Below are 9,167 nucleotides of genomic sequence, written 5' to 3'. Positions count from 1 at the left end.
CAGGAAAATATCAATATAATGAATGCACACCTATGATCTGCTATAGATCAATCACGTGAACAATCACTGTTGCTCATTTGTAATTTTAACTATTCAAACCAAGTATTTGTGGTTGACGTTAGTGTAAATAGCCTCACTAAGTGTAGTTAAACACTCATTATGTTTTTTAGTCTAATGAACCAGAAGTACCAAGAGAATCAAACTACAAGTGGGAACTCACCCTGAATATCGAAATCAAACCATTGCCCTCAAAAATATGTATTTATATCAGCAGTAACCTCACGCTCTGACTGAAAATACTTTCATCCACTCACCTCCATGTCCTTCAAAACTTTTTTCTTCTTCTACAGAACACATATTTTGAGGGATGATTCAACTGTTTGTTCCATAGAATGCAAATTACGCTTCTTTTGTGTTCTGCAAAAGGTCAGACGGGTTTCAGAATGACATGAGAGTGAGTAAACGATGACAGATTTTCATTCTTGTCTAAACTTCATGCTTTTCAAGGTTGTTTTGGGGAATTTTACTTAATTGCACTTTAAAGAATCTCAATGTTCATATTAATCACATTAATTACTCTGTGCTGTTGCTGAAACAAAAACATGAGACATTTAATATGTTTAATATGTTCATTCATTCATTCTTTCAATTTCCTTCGGCTCAGTCCCTTTATTCATCAGACGTTGCCACAGCAGAATGAACCGCCAACTTAACCAGTATAGAGCTGTACGATTTAGGAAAAATATCTATTGTAAATATCTCTATTGTTTTTTTTTGTTTTTTTTTGTCAGATATTGCGGATTTGATTTGATTTGCGAGTCAAACTTCAGCTCAATAATCTGTATCATAGCTTCATACAGCTAATTTGCAGTGAGTGTTAGTTAAAAAAAGGAACTGAAAATATATTAACTTACTCAAACATTTAATCAAATTAGTTTGTAAATATTCAGAAATAAAACACAAATTTTTCTCTAGAGAAAACAGTAAACACAAATAAAAAAGAACTTACCTTTCGGTAAACCAGTTGAACTCAAATTAGTAAGATAGTGTAGCTCATTATACAAACAAAAAATAATAATTATAAAAATACAAAACACTCAGCAAACTATCATGACTGAAGCAACTCTGAAATTGTACTTTGCTGTTGCTTGCTACTAGATTGAGTGTCACTGGTAATACTTTCATTTGACTTTTTAGCAAAAAACTCCTCATATTGCCTCCTGTGTTTTTAAGTGCTGGCTGTTGTACTTTCAAATGCTGGGGCAACAATTCTTACAAATTCCCTGTGTTTGTTCAGTGTCTGTGACTTTGAAACCAAAATATTCTCATATTACCGATATTCTCTGATATTAATTTGTCTATTAATCTGAAGCAGCAAATGCCATCATCTCACTAGTCTGCGCATTCCTGTTTGTTTGTTTTTTGCTTTTTTTTATTGTATATGTTATGCATAATTCGGTTGCTTAATTCTGATTGGGCAGAACGAAAGTGTGCAGACTTATTTGGCTAGTATACATTTATATTTCATATGGCAGCCTCTTGCGATTAGCTAATCCCAGTGTTTCAAATCGTGATTACAATTCAATTTCTTTTAATCATGCAGCCCTAATCCATCATGTTTTACACAACAGATGCACTACCAGCTGCAACTCAGTACTGGGAAACAGCCATACACATTCACACACATTCACACACGCACACGCATGCGCGCACGCACTATAAACCCATTAGTCAACTTTAGTTAACTCAAAATTTACTGAAAGCTATTTCTACTCATTTGAAAAAAGTTCAAAACTCAGAGTTGAAGGCAATGAGTTAACTAAATACTTAAATGGAGTAAGTTCACAGTACTCATATAGATTAGTTTAACTCAAATGGTTTGCAGCAATCGATTTCCTCAAACGGTTTGAGTTGCCTTAACGTATTGGTTTTACAGTACTCATTCGACTGGTTTGAGTTCTCTTCATTTATTGGGTTTTACTGTGCTCAAATTGCTTCAATTACTCAAATGGATTAAGTTCACATTACTTATTAGGATTAGTTTTAAAAATTAAATGGTTTGTTGCAATCGGTTTCCTCAAATGGTTTGAGTAACCTTAACTTTTTGGGTTTTACAGTGTACACTACGGCCAATTTAGTTGATCCATTTCACCTATAGCGCATGTCTCTGGACTATGTTGGAAACCGGAGCACCCCGAGGAAACCCACACAAGAAGAACATGCAAACTCCACACAAAAATACCATCTGGCCCAGCTAGGACTCAAACCAGCAGCTTTCTTGCTGTGAGGTAACAATGCTAACCACTGAGCCACTGTCACCATTTGTTAGTGTTCTTGCTTCTAAAAATAAATTCACTGCTTAATATCAATCAAAAAGCAGCTTTATACTACAACAAAATGCACCGCATAGTACATTTAAATGTAAATGTTGTTTGTCACAGCTCTTTGTCTCTGCAAGGTATCCGTAAAAGTTAAAAAAAAAACTTTTTGACTCATTGCTACGTCTTTGAAGGCTTCAAAACCTCCTTTCACAGGATAAAGAGAGCTGTAGTTTAACAGCTCAGAAAGCCTTAAGATGACAACACCAGCGCCGCAAACATTTTTTAAATGTGCACTGTGGGAAACTCTGTATGAATGCTGTGTTCATCAAACAAAGGCAAAACATTTCTAAAAACCCTGACAATTCCTTTTACATCTAATTGACTTCAACTGAGAAAGGCTAGGCTTCAGGAAAGTGCATCCTCTGCTTTTGCAAAAGGCAAGACTTTAATCATTTAAAAAGACATACAAGGAGTTGCAATGTAACTTGCTTATTTGCCACAGAACAAAAAGGCAAATAGTTTTTTTTTTTGTCTGTCCCTTCCCTCAGAACAAGACTTCACTCCCACGAGCCTTTATTAAAACAGAAGTGCCTTTGGTCGCATCTCTAGCGCTTGATCTATGAATCTCGTACATCTGCTCAAGGTAAAAAAAGCAGAGTCAATTTCAACCACCATCTGTCGCACTCCGAGGGCATGAAGTCTCGACGCCATTCCCTCTTCTGGTCACAAATCAATTGAAAAAGAAGAGGTTACAATCTAAATGAGAAAGTTAGTGGTAGCCACAATTACAAGCAATCCGTTTCAGAAAAGAAAGTTATCAGATCCGGACAAAGTTAGGAATTTTGTAATAAGCTTTTGTTTATCCTCATTAGAAATCAGCTGTCACGTTGAAAGCTTGTAAATATCCGGTCTAAATCAATGAGCTTATTTGCTGTCAAACAGAATTCATCCGGGATATGATCTTTAAATGTAATACACATGATATGAATTGAATGTAATAAAAAAAATTATGAAATTTGGAAAGAGAAGGGAATGCTGATGTTTTTTGCATATATTTTGCTCTTATTAGGAGATTAAAAACATGGGTATTCAAGGCCTAAACTTGGAGCATCAGCAACATTATCTATTGTATTACTATCAGGGTTCATTTTAGGGGCTAATAAAGTTAACATGATCTTGAATTGAAAATAGATTTTTTTTTAATTTTTATCATGGGTTGTGGTTTCTTTGTTCTTAATGGCCTGTATAATTATAGTCCATGGTGGCACAGTGGCTCAATGGTTAGCACTGTCGCCTCACATGAAGAAGGTCACTGGTTCGAGTCCCAGCTAGGCCAGTTGGCATTTCTGTGTGGATTGTGCATGTTCCCCTGTTGGTTCCTCAGGGTTCTCTGGTTTTTCCCAGAGTCCAAACACATGGGCTAGAGGTGAATTGAATAAACCAAATTGTCGGTAGTGTATGAATGTGTGTGAATGAGTGTGTTTGGGTGTTTCACAGTACTGGGTTGTGGCAGGAAGGGCATCCGCTGTATAAAACATATGCTGGAATAGTTTATGGTTCATTACGCAATGACGACCTCAGAAATAGATGCTAAACTGAAGGAAAATGAATGAATGAGTGAAATATAGTCCACCCCTAAAATTAATCTAATATGATAGTATTTTTACACTTTTGTGAGACATCAATCAAATGTAACTCACAGCCAAAGATAAGCCTTGTTTTAGAAAACCAAAACACCAAGTGGGTTAAAAGGTACTCTAAAAGTCTATGTTAAAGCAGTAGTCTGGTGTACCATTAACATTATTCACTTTCTAATTGATATTTGTATTAGGATACCAAAAATCATCATCACTGACTGTGTGTCTGGAGCACAGCAGAACCTCCAGTCTTCCCTCTATTCAAACAGACCATCAAGCTCCTCCAGAAAACCCAATGGCATTCCCAGGCAAGCAAAGAGACAAGTCCCTCCAGCATGTCCTGGGTTTTCCCCAGGTTCTCCTGCTGGAGGGAGAAGCCCAGAACAACTCTCCAGGTATAGACATCCAAAACAGATGCCTGAGCCACCTTAACTTTCTTCTCTTGATGTAGAGGAGTAGCGGCTCTACTGCGAGCATAATATATCGTACAATTATCATTATCACAATAATAGTGCAGTATATGCAATATCCATATTGCAGGGAAGTGAAATAAGTGTAATTCAGGAGTTCACACTTAGCTTACGATTAATAATAAAGCTTGATTAGCATGCTGTCCCAGGAGACAGCCTTTGGCTCCCTCCTGTTAGCAGGGCGAGAGGGGAGTTTGAGCTTAGGTAGATCTTGATGAACTCCCCTAACTTGTTAATGGCTAATGAGAGATTAAAGGGAAAGCTATCCTGCTTACTAAGAGCTCGTCTACAGTGCAATTTAACCAGGGAACCTGGAAGACACCCACGCGAGCATGGGGAGAACATGTAAGGAGTCCAGTAAGGACTTTTAACCATTGACATTTCCTGCTGTGAGGCAACAGTGCTAATCACTGCAATAGTATCTGGATGCAGCCTTTATGATGCAAGCTAAGATTGCATCACTAAGCGATGCAATGTCAGACACAATACCACTCAAATGGAGCGAGTGACGTCACTGTGAGGGTTAGGGGAGCCCATTAAAAAGCATTGAATGCAGCTCAGATTGCACTGCACCAGGTCTGCATCCAGACCCCTGTCAATCACTGGGCCCCTTTGTCACCATTCTAGAAAAAGAAGGTAGGAGTAGGGGTGGAAGAAGGGATTCTTTAAGACGAAGATACTAATGTAAGAAACTCAGAGTTAGGAATCATCTGGGGCCTGTTTCAGAAAGGAGGTTAACTGAAAACTCAGAGTATTTTAACCCTGAAATGAGAGAAACTCTAGGTTTTCCGTTTCAAAATGGCAGGTTTGTTAAACTCGAGAAAGCAGGGTAAGTCAAGCCTGTTTCTGAAAGAAAGGTAACTTTAACTCAGAGTCAGTTACTGTGGTAACTTACTCTGTGAATCTAACCTGGTCAGAAGCAGGTTTTATTCTCTAAACTCAGAGTTTCTGTCGGTCTCCTCAGCTTTTTTAAAGATGAAGCGGTATTTCTCGCCATAGCCTTGCGTTTCCACCCACCTATTTTTATGCTTATTTTGGATACGTGCATAAAAACGATTGATAGAAACGTCATGATGCACATAACTTTTTTTAAATATGCATAAAAAACGCGCATAACTGAGTAGGATAAACTTTTATTCGATAGAAAATGTGCGCATAAACTACGATGGAAACACTTTTACTGAACAAATTACAGTATGTACATTAAAAAAAGATCATGATCATATGATAATGAATGTGTGTAAATGAACAAACCAGCAGGCTGAGCACACTGTAACACGTCTTAAATATTGTTTTAGTCATTCTAAAATGCCTTAACTGTTTCAGTATTAGTGTATATTATTAATTACCTCCGAACGTCTGGTGCGTGTCAAGAGTCTCCGCGTCTCATGGCTTTAGACGCCCCCATGTGTTCATTGTGTTTCAGCATTGTCTTCTGACATCGAGGCGCAAGTACATTAATTAGGTTAAATAAAGAATTAATTGACGCAGCTTCTTCTACCACAGTAAATTCTGTTTTTACTGTTGATATTTGGTGCCAGTTTAATCAGGAAGTGACGATTTTTTTCTCTTTGACTCGTTGGATGGAATTTTATTCGCATCTTTTATGCAATATTCCAGTTTTGCACATACATTTATGTAATATATTTGGATGGAAACATAGCTATTGCCTACATTTTAGTCAGAAGAACTGTACGAGAATGGCTTATCCTTTTTTAATAAATAATTAAATTAAATTCACCTTCGACATGCACTGTAACTAGATTAATGGGATTATTATTCTTTCTAAAAATTATTTTTAGTACTGCTTACCTTCTAAAATGTTATATTAACCTCTATCACTTGATCAATAAAAAAGGCAGACACACAAGTGCACTGTTAAATCATTTAAAACTAATAAATGTATAAAAAAGTTTAGAAAAAAATATAAACGTCACAAATTACATTACTTATTTTATTATACTTAAATATTTAAATACTTAAAAAGTGAAATTACGCATTAACTTGAGCAGCTGTTTTCCCACGCTAACTGTCTCTTCTTCACTGATGGTTGCTTCTTTTCAAATATATACGCTCATATTTGCTATAACTTTGCATGAGAACATCAAGTTCAGCTGGAGAAAGAAATGGTGGTCTCTTTTATAAGATATTGCCATAGTCACTCGTAATGTCTGCGCTCCATTGATAATGCCTTTTTAAAGTCACGGTGTGCGCGCTTAACTCTGAGTTGGTCTACTCGAAGTTGATTGACCCAACTCAGATCAGCTATTCTGAAACCGAAAACTCTGAGTTTTTAATCTCTCGGTAAATCAACTCAGAGTTCAAGTTTAAACTCTGAGTTGTTTGAACCTCCTTACTGAAACAGGCCCCTGATTGGTGAATCATGTGTTAGCTAATGCGTACGCACATACTCCTCCCAAAACTTTACTTCATTTAATGTACTAAGCATTTGTGTGCTTCATGCATACTGTAGGTTGTTTATACCGTTCTGACCAATAAGGTGAATGAGTGTGTATGGATGTTTCCCAGTGATGGGCCTCTGCTGCGTAAAACTTATGCAGGATGAGATGGCGGTTCATTCCGCTGTGGCGACCCCAGATTAATAAAGGGACCAAGCCGAAAAGAAAATGAATGAATAATGATAAAATAGCCTTTTGTAAGCTAGAAATAGTTACCACAACACTTATCAACAATATTACATATTGTCTTAGTATCACGCAGCCTTACTGCAAAAGAAAGCTCATTTCTGCCATTTGTATGGCTCCGAGATATCGTTCTTTCAGTCATCGCAACCCAAAACTCATGAACATAGATGACCACAGCCCACCAAATAAAAAGTGGTAAGTTTCAGTTTACTCGTAATGTACGTATGTAGATGTAGCATATCCTCTGCAGAATGCTACCTTTCTAGAATCTAGAATTTGCCTGGTTTTTATTTTCTTGTTTATTCTGATTAATATTTAAGTGAGTTTGTATGTTTAATTATATATAATTTTCTCTCTTCAAACTGAGTGTTCATCCAATTTTTAAAAAAAATTATTTTATAGATTTTTCCCATGTTATTTTACCATTTTGTTTAAATTCAAGCACTCAACCGACCATGAGGTGAATTTTTGATTCAAAGCAACATATAGGGCTGGGTGATAAAACCAGCATCGGTATTTATTAACTGTGCACCATTGTCAATACCGAAAAAAAAGTTTGGTATAAAGTTTTGGTATGAAGCGCGATAGTTTTACTGAAATGTGCATATAAAATGAGCATGTAAAAGTCAAACAAAAAGACCCTTAGATGGTTTCTTTGAGTTACTTTCATCTGGGAGACGATATGAAAAACCCTTTAGCAAAAAAGGCTAAGTACAAGAAGACATGTATTCCCACTGCCACTGGTATTCCCACAGCCCACCAAATCAACCGAAAACATGACACCACTCTGTTGTGTGCAGTTAATAAAACACTTTTTTTTTAAACTAGATAAAGCTTGGGGTGCATGTTTATGCTGTAAAACAAAAGCAGTTTAAGCTGTAATTGAGTTATGTGTAACACAATAATTGAGTTATGTTTACCACAAATTATTTATTTTACTAGTAAACTGAAACATGCCACTTTAAAACTACAAGAAAATCTGGAGCTGATGAAATCCCACAGCTAATTATTCTTCTGGGTTTTTACATCATCCAAGAACCACGATTTTACTAAATGAAAATGTCTACTTCTATTCTCAACTCAATTTTATTTGAATAAATCTAAGAATTTGATACAAAATAAAGAATATAGAAAATGAATAAATACATTTAAGGAATTATCCTTAGCCTATAAAACATTAATATTTTATAGAAGTAAAGTTAGGTGGAAAATGTTATAACAACGTATAATTTAATTGAAACTTAAAGGTAAAAGTAATGAAAAAATCTGCAATGAAGCAGCCTATGTTTTGGGATTTTAACTTCAGTGGTTATACTTTAACTGAGAATCAGCAAGTGGAAAAACTCAGAAAAGCTAGCAAGTAAAAATGTTGACCGTTATTAAAACACATTTAATACGCTCCCTCTAAAATCTCTCATCTTTATTATCTGACAGCTGAAGATTATTATGCTAAGTGCTTAATTTACTTCACGTTTTTATGGCAACATGTATGTTACATGTAAACGTAACATGTACGCTACGTTTTTATGTTGCTACACACCACAACAAAATATACTCATTCATTTTCCAAAGCTGAGCATTTATCTAGTCTTCTGTGAACTCATTAACTGCAATTTATTTAATGGATTAGTGAAAGTAAAAGTGAGAAAACCTTACCTTAGCAAACCGAAGCGGCTTGATGATGAAGTGAGGACAGCTGGAAGACTTCACTTGATTACTCCAGTCAGGTGTCAGACATTAGAGCGCAGTATCGCAAAATGACGACGTAAAAGTAAACAATTTTCCAAACTTAGTGTCGTGATGTGTGTGTTAGACCACATACAGTCCAAATACAATCTAAAAACGCAAGGAAATTATATCTAAGGTTGTGTGCTATGTATGCTACTGTGTAGGCTATTAGCTTGAACGATGATGTTGCTAGAACAGAAGACAGAATCGCAGCCTGAAGATAACGATATTTTTTCTTTCACCTATTAGTTACCTATTACATTGTGTTTTATTAACACCCACACAATAATATAAAATTGTGCTTATTATTGTACAGTGTCACAAAAATTGCTATTTAGCATATGTCCAGTTCTCTGCAGAATAGGT

General features: G+C 36.0%; 1 protein-coding gene across 2 annotated transcripts in view; it reads right to left on the bottom strand.

Moving 5' to 3' along the window:
• rxfp2a (relaxin family peptide receptor 2a) overlaps nt 1-8,785 on the bottom strand; it is a 140,007-nt gene extending 131,222 nt beyond the window's left edge. For both annotated transcript variants that reach the window (XM_073914193.1, XM_073914192.1), the window contains exon 1: nt 8,730-8,785. The gene's annotated coding sequence lies outside the window, so the exon portion shown is untranslated. The remainder of the gene's footprint in view (nt 1-8,729) is intronic.
• Between the last annotated feature and the right edge of the window lie 382 nt (nt 8,786-9,167).

The sequence above is a fragment of the Danio rerio genome, chromosome 10, assembly GCF_049306965.1.
Source record: "Danio rerio strain Tuebingen ecotype United States chromosome 10, GRCz12tu, whole genome shotgun sequence".
Taxonomy (NCBI): domain Eukaryota; kingdom Metazoa; phylum Chordata; class Actinopteri; order Cypriniformes; family Danionidae; genus Danio; species Danio rerio.
The sequence above is the reverse complement of the archived record's forward strand: the minus strand, read 5'-3'. Positions and strand labels throughout refer to the sequence as shown.